We start from the raw sequence: 19,842 nt of genomic DNA, 5'->3' as shown, positions 1-19,842 counted from the left end.
ATTTGGATCACAATAAGAGATTTTCATGAACCGAGTAAAACTTGGATGGCACTTTCAAAGTCTTGCTCAAAATCCAATTTGAGTTATCCATTAAAAACTTGAATAGGCCCATTTTACTATTAAAAATTAAAAAATATTTTTATATTAATATTTTAATATTTTAAAATATATTTTAAAATACAAATTAAATAAAAATATTTTATTGATAAAATAATAATTTGATTTGATCAAGCTAAGACCTTAAAAATCATGTTCAAAACTTAATCGAGTTGAGCCTAACTAGCAGATTTGGTTGACAACTCAATTTAAAGTAAGTATAACTACAACTTAACAAATCTTTTCTTGAAAAAATAAAATATTATTAATTGATTTAAAAATTAGCATCACAAAAATAACCATAAAGATACATAAGAATTAATATCTATAAGAATAAATTAAGAAAATAAATTTTATCAAATTTTTATTTTTTTATAATTATTTTATCTATTAACCTTAAACTTATAATATTATCAATCAATTATCCTACTTTGTAATTGGTTTTTATCTTTTCATTCCACATATTTGACGGATGGAACGATAGTTTTGTTGCGACCAACAAAATATAGGGATCAAAATGTTATTTTTTAAAATTTAAGGACCAAAATGATAGTTATTTTAAAATATAAGGACATGGAATAATTTACCATAAAAAATTGAAAGAAGAAAAAATAAAGAGTTAGGGGGGAGAAAGGAAATGTGGAAAAGAGGAAATGAGAATTTAAGAAAGGGATGAGAGCAAAATGAAAAAAAAAAAAAAAAAAGGAGAGGCAAAGTTATAGGAGGGGGATGTGGGGGAAGTTAGAACCTATAGCAATAAAGGAACGAAAATAAGAGGAGATTTTGAGGAATAAGGAAACAGAAAAGAAAGATGAGGGTGTTGTAGGTAATTTAGGCTTTCTTCACTAAATTCCAATCAAAATTTCCCTTACCAGCCAATGAAATGAAAGAATAAAGAAATTAGAAACAAAAAAAAAATCACCAACCTTGAGTAGTTGTTTTATGAATTTTTTTTAATGTTTTTCCTTAATTTTGCCCTATGTTTCTTATCAAAAAGTTGAAAAAGGTAGGTAAAGCAAGGTTTGTAGCTTCATAAACTTGGAAATATGAACAAAATAAATCAATCACCTCAATCAATTTAGTAAAGTATAATATAATACTTATTTATTTTTCAAATGACATTTTTTTATATGTATAGTACTCCATCTTTAAGGCATTTTGCTTATCCCTATGTTTTTTAAATCGTTCATAATCAATATTCCATTTTTGTGGGACTTGCTTGCTCCTTATGTTTTCTAAATAGTCTGCAATCACTTTAGATACTTTACTACCCTAGTTATGATATTGCTTTACTCTGACTTGCTCCTTCTAGATGGCTAGATGGAATGCAAATGCTAATGTCGAGCAATAAACCTGTCTAAGGGTCAGATTACTTGCCCAAGCCTAAAATCCCATCCAAAATTTTAGAAGGTTTGGACATAAATGTTAAACCTGTTTACCAAATGGGTTAGACCTTAGATATGTCATTTCAAGCCCCAACCAAACTCGGTAATCATATATATATATATTTATTTTTATATTATATTTAAAATAAATGAATTATTAAATAATATGTGTTATCCTACACCTATACATACCCAATCAAACTCAAACTTCAAATTAAACTTACAAATTAATTTTTCACATTTCACAAAAATCATAACCTATTAGACAAGAAATAAAATTGAAACCAAAATTACTTTCCACCTTTTGAGTTAGGGTTATCCACTTTTACTAATAAGACCCATCTACTTTCTCCATTCATCTTCCATTCCACCCATTCTTAAAATACCCAGGAAATCCTTTCTTATCTTTTCTTGTCACGATCTAGATCTCATTCTTGCTTTCACTTTCAATCTCAATCTACCTCCCTATATAGCTCCACCCTCAGTCTAAATATTTCTTCTCTTCCTCTCTTTCTTGCAACGTGAGTTCTCAAAATAATAGGTTTTTTCAATGTTAAAGGTATTTCTTTTTCACTCATCATATTTATAATACTTCATAAATTATTCATAAGGAGCTAACAAATATCCCAATAAGATTTTTTTTCTTCCAATTTCTTTTCAACAATTACATAAGATGATAAACATATATTAAAGTTTTGTGTTTTTTGGTAGCTTATAAGACTTACTCTCTTATGACAATTACAAGCTTGAACACCATATAGATGAGGATGATTGATATAATGAGTACAAAAGTTCTTCAAAGCGTCCAAAGGCTATTACTTTGAAAATGTTGGAAAAGATGATTAAACTTGAAAGTGAAGAAAAAAAATTGATGAAGGTACAATGTAATTATTGTAAGAATGTTTTATTTGCTAAATCTAGTAGTGCAACTTTTCATTTGAAATGTCATTTGAATGGTTGCCTTAAGAAAAAAAAAATAATGATGTAACTAAAAATATAACAACCACTCAAACAACTATAAGAGGTGGCTCATGTATAAAGAATTATAAGTATAATTAAGAAGAATATCATAAAGCTTTTTCAACTTTTCTTGTTTGTGGTAAACATTCATTTAGAACAATTGAGGAGCCAAGGTTTACAAACATGATGAGTGTTGTGAGTCCTCAGTATAAGAATATAAGTAGGCAAACAACTCCTAAGGATGTACTGAATTACTATATGTGTAAAAGAAAAAGTGCATGTCAAAAAAGAGTTGACTAAATAACCGGATTGAATATGCTTAACTTCTTAGAATTGAAAATTTGAGCATACTATTGATGAATACATTTGTATTATTTCTTGTCATAATGTAAAACTCCAAGAACTTGATCTCTAGATACAAATAATGGAATCACCACCAGTATTTTTTATATAGGTATGATTGGTCACCTAATTGAATATACTTTTTTTAAAGATGTCTTAAGCTTGACTAAAGGCTCATAAAAAGAATAAGTTTTTTCCTACTAATTAGAACTAAGTTTGGGAGTTCGGTTACATATGGAAACAATTTTAGCATCCCCACAATGTCCATCCAAAGATGGCACCAATTAATCCTATGTTGTCCAAATATTTTATCCTAATTGAATGATATTTTTATTGAAACAAATCCTAAATTGAGTTTAAGTAAATAAAATATCTTTTATTGGAAATTTTTACAAAAATTTTTCCAACATTCTTAGTAAAATTAGTTAAAAAATTTTCCTCACATAGGAATTCTCAAAGAAAATCACATTCGTGTTCCCTTTTTAATTCCATCATAGGAAAATCACCTTTGGGTGCCCGTCATAATTCCATTATAGGAAAATTTTTACTTACAAAATGTTTACAAATCTATCAAAATTATTTTATTAAAAAGTAAATAAAAAATCCTTTTTATTGGAAAATTCTAAAAAAAAAAAACTTCCAACATGCTTAGTGAAATTATTTTAAGTTCATAAACCCTAAACATGGATTATTTTTTAGGACCTTCTTGTCCAATAAGAGCTTTCAAGAGAATGTAACACCCCCAAACTTGAAATTTTCACCTTTCTTTTCCTTTTCTTTACACAACTTTATTTTTTTTCTTTCTTTTTTTAACAACAACTTTATTCACTTTTTCTTTCTTTTCTTTCTTTTCACCTTGATTTTTATTTTAAACATTTTTTTTCTCTCTCACTTTTGTAAGCCTCAACCTTTCTCCTAAATGTACATAACTTTCTAATTTGATTTTGAATGATCCAAATGCGCATAGGGTAGGGTAAAACATAGATTATGATCACAAAGGTTAGGCTTAATAACATAGGTGTAACACAATGAAATGATAACATAAGGCTCATAAGGGGTGACTAAGGATAATTATATACCAAGGTTAGCTTGAAAGGCTTAAATGATATAAAGATGGCTTAAATCATATCTCTAATCAAGTGCATATAGGATTTTGCCTTAAGAGATGATCAAACAAATTCTAAAACATGAACACTACTTCAAAGAACAATGCAATTTCATGATAACATATGCATTCACTAAATAAGCAAGCAACTCGATGATCAAGAAATGTACTCAATAGGGGTAATATAAAAAAAGGCCACTAACTCAAAATTTTATCTCATGCTTGCATAACATTTTATTCATTTCTAAAAGCTATAATCGATTTCAATCATAGCTTTTATCATTGGATCATAAATTTCATCACAATGAAGCATCACTATGACTCAAAGGAAAAGGAATTCAAGCACAATTTTATAAAAAACTTTTAAAATTTGGGAAAGATTTTGCACAAAAATTTCTTAACCCCAAAATTTAAAATGCTCATTACTCCAATGCATAAGCAATCAAGAATTTAAGTGCAAAAGGTGAAAAATATTCCTCTAATGTCTTTGAATGTCATCATTAAAGTTCCATAAATTGTCTACAAAGCAAAGAAAACAAATCGTACATTAGCAATCTTAAAAGAATCATAAAGCATAAAGGAAATAACATGAAGGAAATAACAAAAATAAAATAAAATAAAAGGAAAGAAAACTTGGGTTGCCTCCAAAGAATTGTTGATTTAAAGTTAACAACTTGATTTTTAGGTTAAGCCCAATCAAGATCAAATAGCTAGATGACCAATTTCAACTGGTCCATAACTTTTTTCAAAATAGTGCTTTAATCTCTAGACATTCACCTTGAAAGGCTTATTTACATTCTCATCCACAATCTTTACAACACCATACGGATATACTTGAGTCACAACAAAAGAACCAGTCCACCTTGATTTGAAAGGGCCATATCAACTTTAAGCAAGAATTGAAGAGCAACACTTATTGACCTAATTCAAAGTGTCTATCTTGGAATTTCTTATTGTGCCACATTTTGGTCTTTTCCTTCTAGAGCATGGCATATTGATAAGCTTGTAGTCTAAATTCATCTAGCTTATTAAATTGAAACAAACACTTTCCACCAATAGCATTGATGTCAAAATTCAAATTCTTTATGGCTTAAAATGCCTTGTGCTCTAACTTAACCAATAGATGGGAAGCTTTCCCAAAAACCAATCAATATGGTGATGTCTTTATTGGTGTCTTGTAAGCTATAAGATAGGCCTAAAGTGCATCAGCCAATCTCTTGGACCAATCTTTCCTTAAGGGATTCATCATTTTCGCAAGGGCCATCTTGATTTCCTCATTGGAGATTTCTATTTGGCCATTAGTTTATGGATAATAAATAGTGGCGTTTGTGTGCTTAACCCAATATTTAGCCAAAAGAGCTTCAAAGTAATTGTTGCAAAAATAAGATCCTTAATCACTAATGATAGCCCTAGGAGTACCAAATCAAGTGAAAATGTTCATTCTCAAAATAATCATGATTACCATGGTATCATTAGTGTGTAAAGCTATAGCTTTCACCTACTTGGAAACATAGTCCAATACCACAAAGATGTGGAGATTATTGTAAGATTAGATGAATGGCCCTATGAAATCAATATCGACACATAAAAAATCTCAACCTTTAGAATGTTGTTGAGGGGCATCTCATGTCTACTAGAAATTTTGTCAACCCTTTAGAATTTATTACACTTTGAGATAAAGAAGTATGAATCCTTAAAAAACATGGGCCCATAAAAACTTGACTATAATGCTTTTGCAGTTTTTTCCCTACTAAAATATCCTTTATAATTAGAAGAATGGTAGTGTCTGTATAACTTCAACTTGGGAACACACATTCTTAAAATTTGATAATTAGATTACCTAAATAGGAAGGCTTCATCCTACAAATAGTATTTGACATCATACATAAACTTTTTCTTTTATTCAAATGACTAATCATGAGGAAACACTTTACCAACAATATAGTTGACATAATCTGCATACCGTGGCAAGCTTGCATACATGAAAAGAGCTTCTCATCAAGAAAAGTGTTTGTTGTGTCTATCATAAGTGTACGGGTCACATAAGTAATACAAATTAGAAGTACTCCTTATATTATCTCTTAAAGGATTAGGTGTTCTAGTCTAAGGATAAGTACTAATTTCAACACTTAAAGTATATCTAGTCCTATGATAAATTTTAAGTAATCTAATTAACCTAAATTAATATAAAAAATTACCAAAAAATCAAGCCTAATTAATCTACCAATTATGGAAAGGAAAGCAGTAAATGGTAAATTACTAAAAGTAGCAGTTACTAAAAATAACAGGTTATTAAAAATAAAAAGTTACAAATCCTATAATTAAACTAAAAAAATTTAAAAACATGAATTAAATTTGCAATTAAAGATAAGATTGGTGGAAAATAGAACCTGGAAGGAGTAAATTAAAACTAAAAATCAACCTAACAAAAATACCACAAATAAAGTTAGCATTTACTTCAAAAAGTAACCTAATTTAACTTCTAACCTAACCTACCATGCATGAAGTGTCTTAAATAAAAATTAGGCATGAAAATGGCATGAGAATGCACCAAAAACGATCGAAAAAGATAATTGAGAATTGCCTAAAAGGCTAGCAACAAAATTGAAAGAATTTATACAATTTTTCATTAAGGCATTTTATTGAACACCTAACATACTAAGTGCAAACTCTTAAAGTAACCATCCTAATCTCTAATACATGCAACTAGACTTAAATTTAAGCTATTCTAAATGAAAATGACACAAAAAAGTGCTAGACAAAACACCTAAAATAAACAAAACTATTTAGACACCTAAATGGAGCTAAAATGCAACCTAGACTACTTGGCCAAACAAAAATGTGACTCTAATGGATGCAAACACTAAAATTGACCTATGTATCCTAAATTAGACTTAAAATAGAACTAAAAACCTATAGGACATTAAATGCAAAAATCAAACCAATTGACTAGAAAATTACAATGCAAATCAAAACATTAAAATGCCATGAAACTAAGACTTATGAACTAAAATGCTAAGAAAATGACCCAAGACCTAATGGAACTATAAAACTAAATAAATGTCTTTAAATAAACCTAAAAATGAACAAAAATGACGCATGTGATAATTTTTAAATATAACCAGAAAGCTAAGAAAAATAATGTACAAACCATAACTTGAAATGGAATGAAACTAAGGTCTATGACCTAAATTGCCATGAAAATGTCCTAGGACCTAAGTGAACTGTAAAATCTAATTGGATCCCTTAAAATACACCTAAAATTGAACCAAAAAGTAGTATGAAAACATTTTTTTAAACTACCTAGAAAATAAGAAAATGTAATGCAAACTGCAAGCATAGAAATGGCTTAAAACTAAAACCTAATGGACTGAAAGCTACAAAAATGAAAAATGCTCTTATGCAACATGCAAACTAAACTTAAAACCTTAAAATAGACATGAAATTAGACAAAAATTATATAGGAGACTGACTTTAAAAATAGAACCAAAAATGGCTTAAAACTTATTTGAAAAATAGTTAAAAATGCATGGAAAATGACCTAAGACTGAGGACTGGCTAACCTCTTTCATCAAACCTATAATCAACATTAACCACACATCATTAATATAAACTCAAAAGCATAAACACAGTGCATAAACAACTAACAAAACTAAAAGGCAGATTGTAAAACAAAAAATTGGCAGAAACGTATAAGCAAAAATGAAATGGCAAAAAAAAAACCAAGCCTACAAGATTTAAGCCATTTTGATGCCCAATGATGAACAAGAGTCCATCCATCTATCAAAAGCCATCTTTCTCAATGAAAAACAAGCTCAAAACAAAGTAGAAACATGCTTTAAAGTAAAGAAAACATTACTAGAAATTTAAATGGCAAACACTAAATTTTCATTGATAAAAATGTAATAAACAAAGTTAAAATGAAGAACAAGGTGATAGTGTTGGAAAGAAAATAAAGCTAAAACTCAAGAGTAATAATATAAAGAAAAAATAGTTAAAATATAGGTTAGAAGCCAAGGCAAAGTCAGGAAAGCTACTGCCTACTAATGGCATCACAAATAAAGGAATAGAAATAGAAAATGAAATGAAAAAGACTATTAGGGAAATGCAACTCCCTTTTCATTCTCCTAAAATTCTTTATATAAAGCCTTAGTTTAGGTCTTCAATCAACCAATCAAGGGCTCTCCTCATGTAATCTCCTCCAACTAAGAAGCCAATTGGCTTTAGGAGTTTGCTGTTAGTAAAGATCAATCAAACCGTGCACTTTTGCAATCCCATTCTCCACCCTGTGTTGCACTATGAGCTAGACCAATGAGAGACTTTGATTCCTCCACTTAGGACACATGTTAACATCTTTCTCCCTTTTCAAAATGTGCCTTGAACCATCTAGAACACATGCTGGCATCTTTGTCCCCTTTTAAAATAAGCCATTTTGAGGTCAACTTACTCTAAAAACCAAACCTAGTAATATGCTGGCAACTTGGTGCTAACTTGTCCTTCATGCACTTGTGCCATCTTGTATAAGCATACTTGCTTTTCTAATCATTTTCCAACAAAAAGCCACCTAGTATCCTTGTCATCCTCTAAAATTTCCTAGCTTCATGCCTTCCAAGCCATGCAATCCAATTGCAAGAAGGAATCCAAAAGCTATCATTTTCCAAGTGGTTCCAAATTATCTTACAGTGTCAATGGTCCCTCCTTTTCTTATGACATGGTTAGCCAATTCTTTTGCTCCCAAATTCAGCTTGTTCCATGGCTTGGTGGTTGGGTTTTCACCTCATTTATGCTTTCCAAAGTCAGCTTGAAGCTCTTTAACTTGCAAGCTAGCCTTTGCATGAGAGAAAGCTCATACATGCACTACTAAGCTAGTGCATGTCTTAAACACTTCTTGGCCAAGTCTTAGCAATTTTTTTTCATCTTTATGACTTTCTCTCCTCATAAAATCAGCTCACTTCAACTCTTAAATAGCTCTTGTAATGCCTTGGCAAAAATCCCTCACTAGGTTTAACCATTTGCTTACTAAGAGCACAAGGTGTGGGCATAATCTTCTAATTAACTTACATATGAGACATTTAGAAAATTAGGTGGATAATCAAGCAAACATTGTTCAAGTCATATAATTAATCAAATAAGTACATGATAATTCTATTGATGATAGTCCCACTTATTCAACCATTTTTCATTCTAGATAGATGATTAGCCACTTGATTTTTTGTCCCATTCTTATCTTTGATCTCCAAATCAAATTCTTGCAAAACAAGAACCCATCTCACCAATCATGGCTTAGCATGTTTCTTTGAAATGATATATTATTGGTAGAGTAGTCAATATAAACTATCACTTTAGTGCCACTGAGATAGGAGTGAAACTTATCAAAAGCAAACATAAAAGCTAGCAGCTTCTTCTCGGTGGTGGCATAGTTGAGTTGGGCATCTGTCAAATTATTACTTTTATAATAAAATGGCATAAATAGCTTTCTTTTTTTTGTCCTAAGATTACACCAACTATGTAGTCACTACATCATAAATAAGCTTGAATAAAGATCCTGATCTGATGCTACAATGATTGGAGTTATGACTAACTTTCATTTAGGTTTGGAAAGCACTCAAACATGACTTGTCAAATTTAAAGGTTACCTCATTTTCCAACAAGTTGCATAATGGTTTGGGGATTTTGGAGATATCTTTAATGAATCTCCTATGAAATCTTGCATAACAAAGGAAACTCTTAACACCTTTCACTAAGTTTGAGGTGCTTTTTAATGACTTCAAGCTTAGCTCTATCCACTTCAATTCCCTTGGAAAAAACCTTGTGGCCAAGCACCACTCCTTCGTAGACCATGAAATTATGCTTTTTCCAATTCACAAGGTTGGTCTTTTCTTGGAATTAACCCAACCATCAAGCCACCAACCAAAACAATGACTTTCACCCTAAACCATAACCCTTTAACCCACCTCAAGAAAAAAAACCAGTTTTGAGAAAATGTTGACCCAATTGATGCAAGCAAAAAATGCAAACATCTAAACCAAGCTATATTAATCAAAAACCTTGAAAATTAGATAGGTCGACTTGTTCAAGCCATGGGCAACTGACCTGTAGGAGCCTTACTTACTAACACCAAGTTAAACCCTAAAAAATAAGGTAAGGAAGCATGCAATGATATATACTCTTTTAGGAAGAAAGTATGCATAACTCTGATAATGATGACATTATGGATGAACCTATGGTGGTTAACCTTCCTAGTTTTATTAAGCAACTTAAGGTCGACTTTGTTATGAGAGATGATCTAATGAATGTTAAGGAACTAATGAGATATGGTAGGGAAATTTTAGAAAGCTTTGATCACACGGCACTAGAAACCTCTAAGAGTATTGAGCATTATAAAGAAGAAGGAGAGAACTTTAAAATTGAGAAAGATCCTGAAAAGTATGGTCAAGAGGAGGATCCTAAGAAGTTCTTTGAAGGATTAATTAAAGAATAAGAGATATTCATGCAAATAGGAAAAGCATTTTTAGAGAGTATTCAACTTGAGGCAAATGAGGAAGAAATCCAAGAAAACAAGAGGTTGAAGATGACCCCTAAAATGTCTACTCAAAGACAAACCTTTGAGATAGCACCACTAATGCTAAGACCTATACCAAAAGTGCTACTCAATGAGTTGAAAAATGCCAATTTTGTTAAAGATTGCAATGCAGAGCTCCGACAACTCCTTATGAAAAAGAAAAAAGATTTAGAGAGTTTCATTATCTCTTATAAAGTTGGTCATTTAAAATTTGATGAAACTTTTTGTGATCTTAGATCTAGTATTAACTTTATGCCTATGAATGTTTTTATGTAACTAGGTTGTAAAGTACTAAAGCCTTTAACATTCACCATCAAATTTGCTGACAGATTTGTTAATAAGCCACAAGGAATGTTGAAGAATGTTCTAGTAAAAGTTAATAAGTATGTTTTTCCTATGAATTTTGTTATTTTATATATGAAAGATAATAAAGTCCCTTTACTTTTAGGTAGACCTTTTCTGTTAACCTCCAAAGCTTTTATTGATGTGTATAATTATGAGTTTACTCTAAGATTTAAGGACAAAAGAATACAATCTATAACTAGTCGATATGGTGTCCTTAGAGATAAAGATAAGGTACACTCAATAATAAGAGTTAAAGAAAAAGATAACCTTAGGGAGTCTAGCTTGATGGCTAAACCTCCTGACCTAGTGTCACAAACTTATTAAATGAAATCCTTAAGCTCTAGCCTTTTTAATTTTATAACCGAAACCCTTAGACTAAAAACCTCTATGTTGAATTCTAGTCCAACCTATATTATTCTTGTAAGGAAAGTTAGTACACCTATTAGGCCTCATTTTATTTATGTGATGCCATAAAAAAGGATGCAACTACCTTTTGAAGGGATAAGTTGATTTTTAGATTTAGGGGTGGTCAAGCTTAACCAAAACTAGTGCTACTTGAGAGGTAACCTAAATTTTACTTTAGTGGTTTATGCTTCTTATTCTTATTTTTAAGACATTTATGCTTTGACTTGTTTTTGTTTTTGTGTTTTGTAAGACTAAAAAATGATGAAATGTCAAGCCTAATGAAGAACACAAGAAGATTCAGCCTTGATGCAAATTTGAGGAGTATTTCTTTTTCCTTGTTTTTAATTGCTTTATTTTGAAGTATTGTTTAATGTAAATGTGGCAAAAAAGAATGTTTTTTGAGCTTAGCATGTTTTCAAAAATTTTCTTTATGATTCAAATCGAATTGGCATTCTAACTTCTTTATTATGCAAGCTTAGTTGAATTTTCATTAATTTTTCAAGAATGACTTAAGTATAATATGAGTATAGGTGTGAATGTAGTGAAACATGAAACAAGTTCATGAGTATGTTTTTCTCTAGAAAATGATTTTTATGTACATGTTTTTATTCTTGATCTATGAAATGCAAAAATCTTGGCAGAAAGTATGTGAGATGTTAAGTTGCATATAAATTTGAAGAAAGAAAATTACTTTAGAATTTACCTACTTAATCTTAAAGCGAATTCTAGACTATACTTGACTTGAGTAGTGATCTAAGCATTTCTTTAAATCATTTGAGCCTTTCAAACCAACCTTTGAAGGATGCATCCCTAGTACCCTTTTTTCTTTTAGCTTTATATACACCTTTTCTTTTGTTTATTTTAGTCGCAATGATGAGCCAAAAGCTTTTTCTTTGATTATTATCCTTTTTTATTGTTTTACCTTAACCTAATGTGCTATTATGGACTTATTTAGGAGGAAGGGAGGTGCAAAGAATGGAAAAGAAAAAAGAGGCAAAAGCAAAAAGTTAGCAAAGCCTAAATAAAAAGCCAAAAATGGCAATGAAAAAAAAATTTTAAAAATAAAAAGATGCTTCAAAGTCTTGAAGATGTTTCAAAAGTTCTCAAATTCTTAATCTTTAGTCCAAGAAATTTCAAAAAAGTAAACAAAGGGTTATTGAGCCTAAATTTCTCTTTTCCAACCTTGACTCAAGCCTTACATTATAAGCCTTAAAAACTTTTTGATCTTGAGTCAAATATGTAAGTCTAATAGTAGTGGGCAAGGAAAAGGAAAGTAGACATATGAAATTTATTCTATCTTTGAATTGATATCTGATGATATGTTTTGTATTCTTTTTGCTTAAATTATATGTATGGATTGGAGATGGAATAACTTCATATGCTTGGAAACTATAAGATATTGAAAGCTTACTTTTTAGATGTATTTCATGTGAAGCTATGTTTGTAATTAACTTTGCCTCATGCAATAGTGCATGAATGAAAGTTATGAAATTTTGACTTTGTAAGTATGTACATTGAAGTTTAGTGATGTTGATTTGAGAATTTTGCTTAAGGACAAGCAAAGACTTAATGGTGGAGGTGTGATAGCACTTAAATATATAGTGATTTACAAGTTCAATTTAGTGAAAATTTTTTAAAATTTGATTGAATTTGGTGCATTTAATGCTTATTTTCTTGATCTTTAGGTTTTTCTACTTGGAGTAGGATTTCTATTATTTTCATGTAGGAAATGATGCAAGATTAAGATAAGCATTATCTTTGTAATTTTAAGATAAGCATGTAATGATGGAATGGAATTAGACTTGGAGTAGAACTACTAAATTTGACTCCAAATAGGAGTTATGATGCCATGAAGACACCTAGATGGATTTGGTTACATCATGTTGAAAAGAGTTCATGCCCATGTGTGATATTTGAAGAGTTCAAGCAAACAAGGACATTATGACATTTGGCTAAGAGAGTTTTTATGCAAGAATGACTCTTTTGATCACCATTTAGAGAGTTATGATTGAAGAAGGATCATGCATGATAAATATCAAAAGATAGGATAAGAAATAAATACCTAGTCTTGGATTGGAAGCCCTTGCCCACCCTACCAAAAACAAGATCAAGATGAAGCACTCAAAGATCCAATGTCCAAGATGAGTTCCCAAGGTAGCATGATCAACCAAGATGATTCAAGAAGTAAGAAACCACATTTTGCCACCTTCCTTTCAGATCAAGATAACTCCAGTCTTTAGAGTTTTGATAGGATTAAAACTTTGAGCTTGTATTTACCCTTTTAGCCAAACCCATCTCTATAAAAAAGGAGGCTAGTTCTTGTTTCCATCATTCCACACTACACATTCTTTTCTTTTCTTCTTTTTTTTTATTTCTTTAATTCATAGTTTTCTTCATTTTTTTTTATAGTTTGGCTAAGGTGACAGATTAGCCATAGCTAAAAAATTGTTTTCTAAATTCTTCTTTAAATACAAGAATTATTTAAGATATAGTTTTCTCAAAGCAATCTTTCTTTTTTAGTTTCAGTTTACATCTCGATTTATTGTTTACAAGTTTTAGCCATTGTTCTTTTACAAGTTCAAGCTTTTAGTTTTCATGAGATCTTTGTTTCAATTATTTCTTTTATGCTTATATAATATTCGGCTTTCATAAATCTTTTATTTTTCAAAGCATTATTTATTTTAAGTTTTAGTTATATTCAACCAACCCTAATAATTGCCAAGTGATAGTTTGTTAAGTAGATCTAGGCCTATACAAATTTTCTTTTATTTTCTTGTTCACTTTTATTGCAATTCAAACCAAGTTTCACTAATTTAGATATAAGGGATTAGTTTATCAACTTTGGTACTTGAAATCCACCTAACATTTTAATTCTATAATCCTTGTAGGATGATACTGTTACTTTCATCACTTTATTACTTGATTATGATCTATGCACTTATAGGCATTAAGAAAAAAAGCAATCAAGAAGACCATAATGCAAGCACTTTCTTAACAGCTCCTTGAATCTTTCCTAAGCATCATAGAGATTCTCACCATCCATTAGCTAAAAGGTGGTTATTTTATTCCTTAACTTGGTAGTCATAGTAGGTAGAAAGAATTTCACAAGGAATTTTTGCACCAAATCTTCTTTAATTGTGATTGATCTAGATGGTAATGAAGTTAACTAGCTTTTTGCCTTATCCCTGAGAGAAAAAGGAAAAAGGCTCAATCTTATTGCATCATCTGAAACTGATAGCACTAAAATATATAGAGATTTTACATGTCAAATAGTACTAAAAATTAAAATTTTGGATGATTTTTGGTGCTTTCATATTGTTTTCATGGCTTTAGGTTTTCCAAGCTTAAAAGACTTATTTTCATGCAAGCCATACATGTAACCATGCAAAACTCACAATCGACCCAACCATCCAAGATTAATGCCATCCATTATTGGTCCATATTCAAGCAATTACAAGCCTATTTGGACTCCTTCACATTCAGCCAAGATGAAAATTCAAGATAAGCATGCTTCATTTGCTTAGCCATGAAAAGAATGACTTACACAAGGATTCTAGTACATTTGGCCATGCAAGAAAGAAGGAAAATTTGTAAGAATTTGGACTTTCCAAGCTTAATCCATTTAGCTAAGAAAAGATTGAAGTTTGTCATGAGACTTGACTTAGCCTTGAAAAGTTTTACTTAGAAGAAAATTTTATCTTTTCATAAGATGGATGAAATTCAAATTCTAAGTCTTGAATCCTATCCTAGCCGAACCTAAAAGAGAAAGTTGATCAAGATTGCATCAAGATGTGATAAAAGGCCAAAAATTATCTTCTAAGACCCCATTCGTCCAGGGCTATCTAAGGGAAAGAGTTTGATTCAATCATGCCTTTTTGGAAGATGAAGATCAAGCCTATCCTAAGCCATTTGAATTTGAATCAATCACTTGAAATCTTCCTTCCATTTGGCCAAATCCCACTTTATAAATAGGGAGGCCATTCTCCTCATTCCATCATCCCCACTTCTCATTTCTTTTTTTTTTTTTTTAGTTTCTAAGTTTCTTTTAGTTCTTTATTTTTTTTAGTTAAGTTATTAGCTTAGATGATAGCCAAGCTCTTATTCTTTAAATATTTTTTGATCAAGAAGTATTTTTAGTAAAAAATCTCTTTTCTTGTTTCTAAAGTTTGCAATTCTTGTTTTCTATTTTCTTTAACTCTGGCACAAGCAATCTTTAGTTTTCAAGATCCAAGTTTCGACCAACCTACATTTTCTTGTTTTTTAGTTTTCTTTCATGCAAGCTTTGTTTCAAGATCTTTTAAAGAATTTAGCAATCTTTACTTTCTTATTTTATAATCCTTTAATTATTGTTTTATTTAGTCTTTGGCAACAATCTTTTACTTCTCAAGTGATAGTTGGTGAAGTAAAGATCTCTGCCCACAAATTGCCTTTAATCATTATTTAAACACAGTAACCTTAAAACCTTAAATATTCATTTGTTTAGGTATAAGATCTCAACCTTTCGTTTTTGGTAATTGTGAGCAACCTAACATTATTTTCTATAATCCTTAAGTAGATGATACTTGGAATACTCCACTATATTACTTGATCTGTGCACTTGTAGGCTCTATACGAAAAGTAGTAATCAAGTTTTTGATGCTATTGTCGGGGATTATAGCAGTGTTTGCAATATCAATAAAAAATTCGTAAGCTCTTATAATATAAACCTCTTCCTTTTATTTATTTACTTTTCTTTTTGCTTTTCTTTGATCTTTTCTTATTTGCATGCACAGATCCAAAATTGTTGACTTAGCTCTAGTTGATTAAGAGATAGAGAGAACCTTTAGAAGAAGAACAAAAGAGCAATCAATACCACCAGCACCTATTCTAATATTGAATGCAAATAATGAAGGGTAAAGAACTCTAAGGGACTATGCAATTCCCAATGCAGATGGTTTTCAACCATTTATTAGAAGGCCAGCTATTCAAGCCAATAACTTTGAGATAAAGCCTTCAGTTATACAAATGGTCCAAACTTCTGTGTAGGTTGAAGGATTATCAAGCGATGACCCAAATCTTTATCTTTCTAATTTTCTTGAATTATGTGACACTTTTTGTTACAATGGTATTTCTGATGAAGTTATAAGATTAAGATTTTTCCTTTTCTCAAGGACAAGGTGAAAACTTGTTTGTCTTCTTTACCACCTGGCTCAATTACAGCATCAGATGATTTGGTTCAAAAATTCTTATCAAAATTTTCCTACTAGGAAAGAATGTAAAGTTAAGGAATGAGATCACCACTTTTCTGTCGGTTGATGATGAAACTTTATATGAGGGATGTGAGGGATTCAAGGAATTTCTAAGAAAATGCTTACATCATGGTTTACCTAGTGACTCTAATTTCAAATATTTTACAATGGTCTCACATCACCCATGAGAACCACCTTAGATTTAGCTACTAAAGGGCCTCTAATGAATAAAAATCTTAGGGAGGTTAATGAGCTAATAGAAGAGATGGCTACCAATAATTACCAGTGGGGCATGGAAAGAAAAGTAAGTAAAAAAGATGTTGGTTTATTTGAAGTCTATGCTATTACTTCCATTAACTCCCAATTAGTTGCCTTTACAAAAAAGATTGAAGCCCTAGAAAACCAAATTTTCAATTTGAACCCTATAAATGCCATACAAAACCCCTTTTGTATTCTGTGATATATGTGAAAGACCTTATTCCTCAAAAAGATGCCACTATAAGGTAGAACCAATCCAATACATCCAACAAAACAAACCAAGCAACAATCCCTATAGCAATACCTACAATCCTAGCTGGCAAAACCACCCAAACTTTTCTTGGAACTAACTAAACCATTAAGCCACTAACAACCAAACCAACAACTACTGCCCCAATCTACCAAACTATAACCCATCCTAAGAAAAAAAACCCACCTTTGAGGATATGTTGACCCAATTAATGCAAGCCAACAATGCAAACATCCAAAGTCAAGTTGTATCAATCAAAAACCTAGAAAACTAAATAAGTTAACTTGCCCAAGCCATAGCAAATTGCCCAATGGGTACCCTACCTAGTAACACTGAAAATAACCTAGAAAGACAAGGCAAGGGGGAATGTAATGCGCTATATTCTTTGGGGGATGTTAGGAAGGATGACGAAGATGAGGAAGATGATCAACACATAGTAGTTACTTATCCAGCTTCGTAAGACAACCTAAAGTTGACTTTATTAGAAAAGAAGATATTCTAAATGATGAGGAACTATTGAGATTTGGCAGAGAAATCTTGGAGGGTTTTGACACGATGGCATATGAAGCCCCTATCATAATGTATCGGTCAAGAGACTCGATCACCAGACATAAAATTTAAAATCATAAAAACATGGAGAGTTGTCACAAATCTTTTGTAGAATGTGATTGGTCACCTAAAAGTTTTATCTTTTTAATAAAGCAAGTTTAGAGTTTATTAAAAAGATAATTTCAATCTACAAAAATAAAATTAAGTTTGAGAGTTAGTTACACGTGGGGAAGGATTAGCACCCCAATAGCACTCATAAAATTGGTATCAATTAATCATGCGTTATTTATAATTTTAGGCAAAACTAGTTTTTATAAGAAATTTAATTATAATTCCTTTCATTTTTAAGAAATAAAATCAATTAAAAATATTTGTTTAGGAATATTACGAAAATTTATAAATTAAAGAAATACGTTCAAATTCTCTAACATAAAAGCAAAATTCAAACATAGTCTTTTTATCTAAAATTTATCGCAACATTCATTTTAAAAATAATAAAATAACATTCTTCGTAAATGATAATTATTGGTAACTCACCAACATCTAGGCAGAGTATCAACAATTATATTTCACGGAATGCTTTTTAATTTTCTTTGTTTAAAACTAATTTTTGAAAAAACTTTTTATGCAATAAAAAATGAAGAATAATATAATTAATATTAAACATCAATAATTAAAATAAACATATATGTGCATTATAAATGTGCACATTAATCTAAAAATGAGATATACAAATAATGATAAAATGTGAATTTAAGAATTGGGTTTTCAAATATAAAGAGACCACCTGGACTTTTCAACCTCTAAATAGCGTTTGAGTGTGATTATTTATATTTAAAATCCCATTTTATTTTTTATTATTAAATTTTATTTTCAAGTTATGGAAATTTATGAAAATTTTTAATGAAATAAAAATTTTTAAATACCCCATTATTTAGGCAGCATTCGAGAACAAATTATTTCATAAAAAAAGTTTTCATATGAATCCTTAGAATTTAAAATGAGTTTGGGGTTTTAATTAAGAACTACAGATTTGGATTCCATCTAGGATTTAGGGTTTCAAATTTCACTAAGGTTTCATTTTAGGATTTCACATAGGGTTTTGGGTTTCACTTAGGATTTAGGATTTTAATTTTAGGGTTTCAATTTTAGGAAGTTTTATAAATTTATGAGTCTCTCTAAAAATCTTCAACATTTAGGTAGATTTTGGAAGCAAGCTCATTTTTTCATAAATTTTTTAAAACTTGGATTTTTATATTTTGATTTAAAAATTTGTCATTATCATTATTATTTGTTAATCTTTTATTATAAACAAGATAAAAAATGATATAAACATGCCAATTTAAAAAAAAAAAACTAATACAGTCAAAATTTAATCGATCTAAATCAAATTATAAACCAAAATAATTATATAATGGCAAGTTTAATAAAAATAACAATAATAAAAATAATATCAATAATGATGGAAAAAATACCATATAACCATTCATAAGCTTTACTTTTACCAACTACCTTTATTATTTTTTATTATTTGTTTATTTATTTATTTTTATATATTTTTTATATTATACAATTATGATTCTTTTAAATAATTCAAATTTTCTTTAATAAAATTTAATTTCCCAACATCTAGGTAGATTTAAACATTTAAAACTCAATTTTGAATCCTTACAACAACTAGGCAAGGATTTAGAAATTTCATTACTATTATATTCTTCTTTTATCAAATCATTTTGAAATGAAATCATAGTAGTTAAGGTTAAAAAAAACTAGGAAATTAAATTACTTAAAATATAAAAAACAATAAGCAAAATTAAATTGTAGGCAAGTATAAAGAGTGAATTAAGAAGCATGAAAGCTAAATAGTCTTGAAAAAATTGATTATCAACTACTAAAATACCATAGAAATTAAAAATGCATAAAAAGGTCAAATTGATTCGGGATATAAAGTGGGTATAACTTGAGGAGAAAATTAAAACCTAAATTCAAATAGATGAATGAGAATAAAAACTCTTAAATAGAAATTGAATTAAAAATAAAGGATATGAAATTTAAATACCTAAAGTTACAATTGCATGATGTTAAAGAAGCTAAGTATCACTTAAGTTTGAACAAGGCAACCTTATACTAATACCATTGTATTATTTTATAAGCTAACATAAAGCCCCAAGGATGATAAGAATTATATCCCCAGAAACAATGTAAATGAGATTTTCGGGAAACAAAACTAAAATCTAACCTACAAGTACCACTTACCAACCATTGCCCTATTGGATAACTAAACCAAACACCTAATATATCATTCAAGGATAAACGCTAAAAGTAGTAACTCTCTACTGGTACTGCCACACCCACAT

The 19,842-nt window shown here is 29.9% G+C and overlaps 2 non-coding genes across 2 annotated transcripts; one reads left to right on the top strand and one right to left on the bottom strand.

The window, feature by feature from the left end:
* The first annotated feature begins 14,169 nt into the window (after positions 1–14,169).
* On the top strand, positions 14,170–14,276 carry LOC149519722 (small nucleolar RNA R71). Its single transcript, XR_016341161.1, has one exon. It is a non-coding gene; the product is annotated as a small nucleolar RNA R71 (small nucleolar RNA).
* Positions 14,277–16,457: 2,181 nt separating this feature from the next.
* LOC149519721 (small nucleolar RNA R71) lies at positions 16,458–16,564 on the bottom strand. The gene has a single exon (XR_016341149.1). It is a non-coding gene; the product is annotated as a small nucleolar RNA R71 (small nucleolar RNA).
* Positions 16,565–19,842: the final 3,278 nt, after the last annotated feature.

The sequence above is a fragment of the Durio zibethinus genome, chromosome 3 (genome assembly GCF_047325235.1).
Source record: "Durio zibethinus cultivar Kanyao isolate XHJ-2024 chromosome 3, ASM4732523v1, whole genome shotgun sequence".
NCBI lineage: Eukaryota > Viridiplantae > Streptophyta > Magnoliopsida > Malvales > Malvaceae > Durio > Durio zibethinus.
Note: the sequence above shows the minus strand (reverse complement) of the source record. Positions and strands in the feature narration are given on the sequence as shown.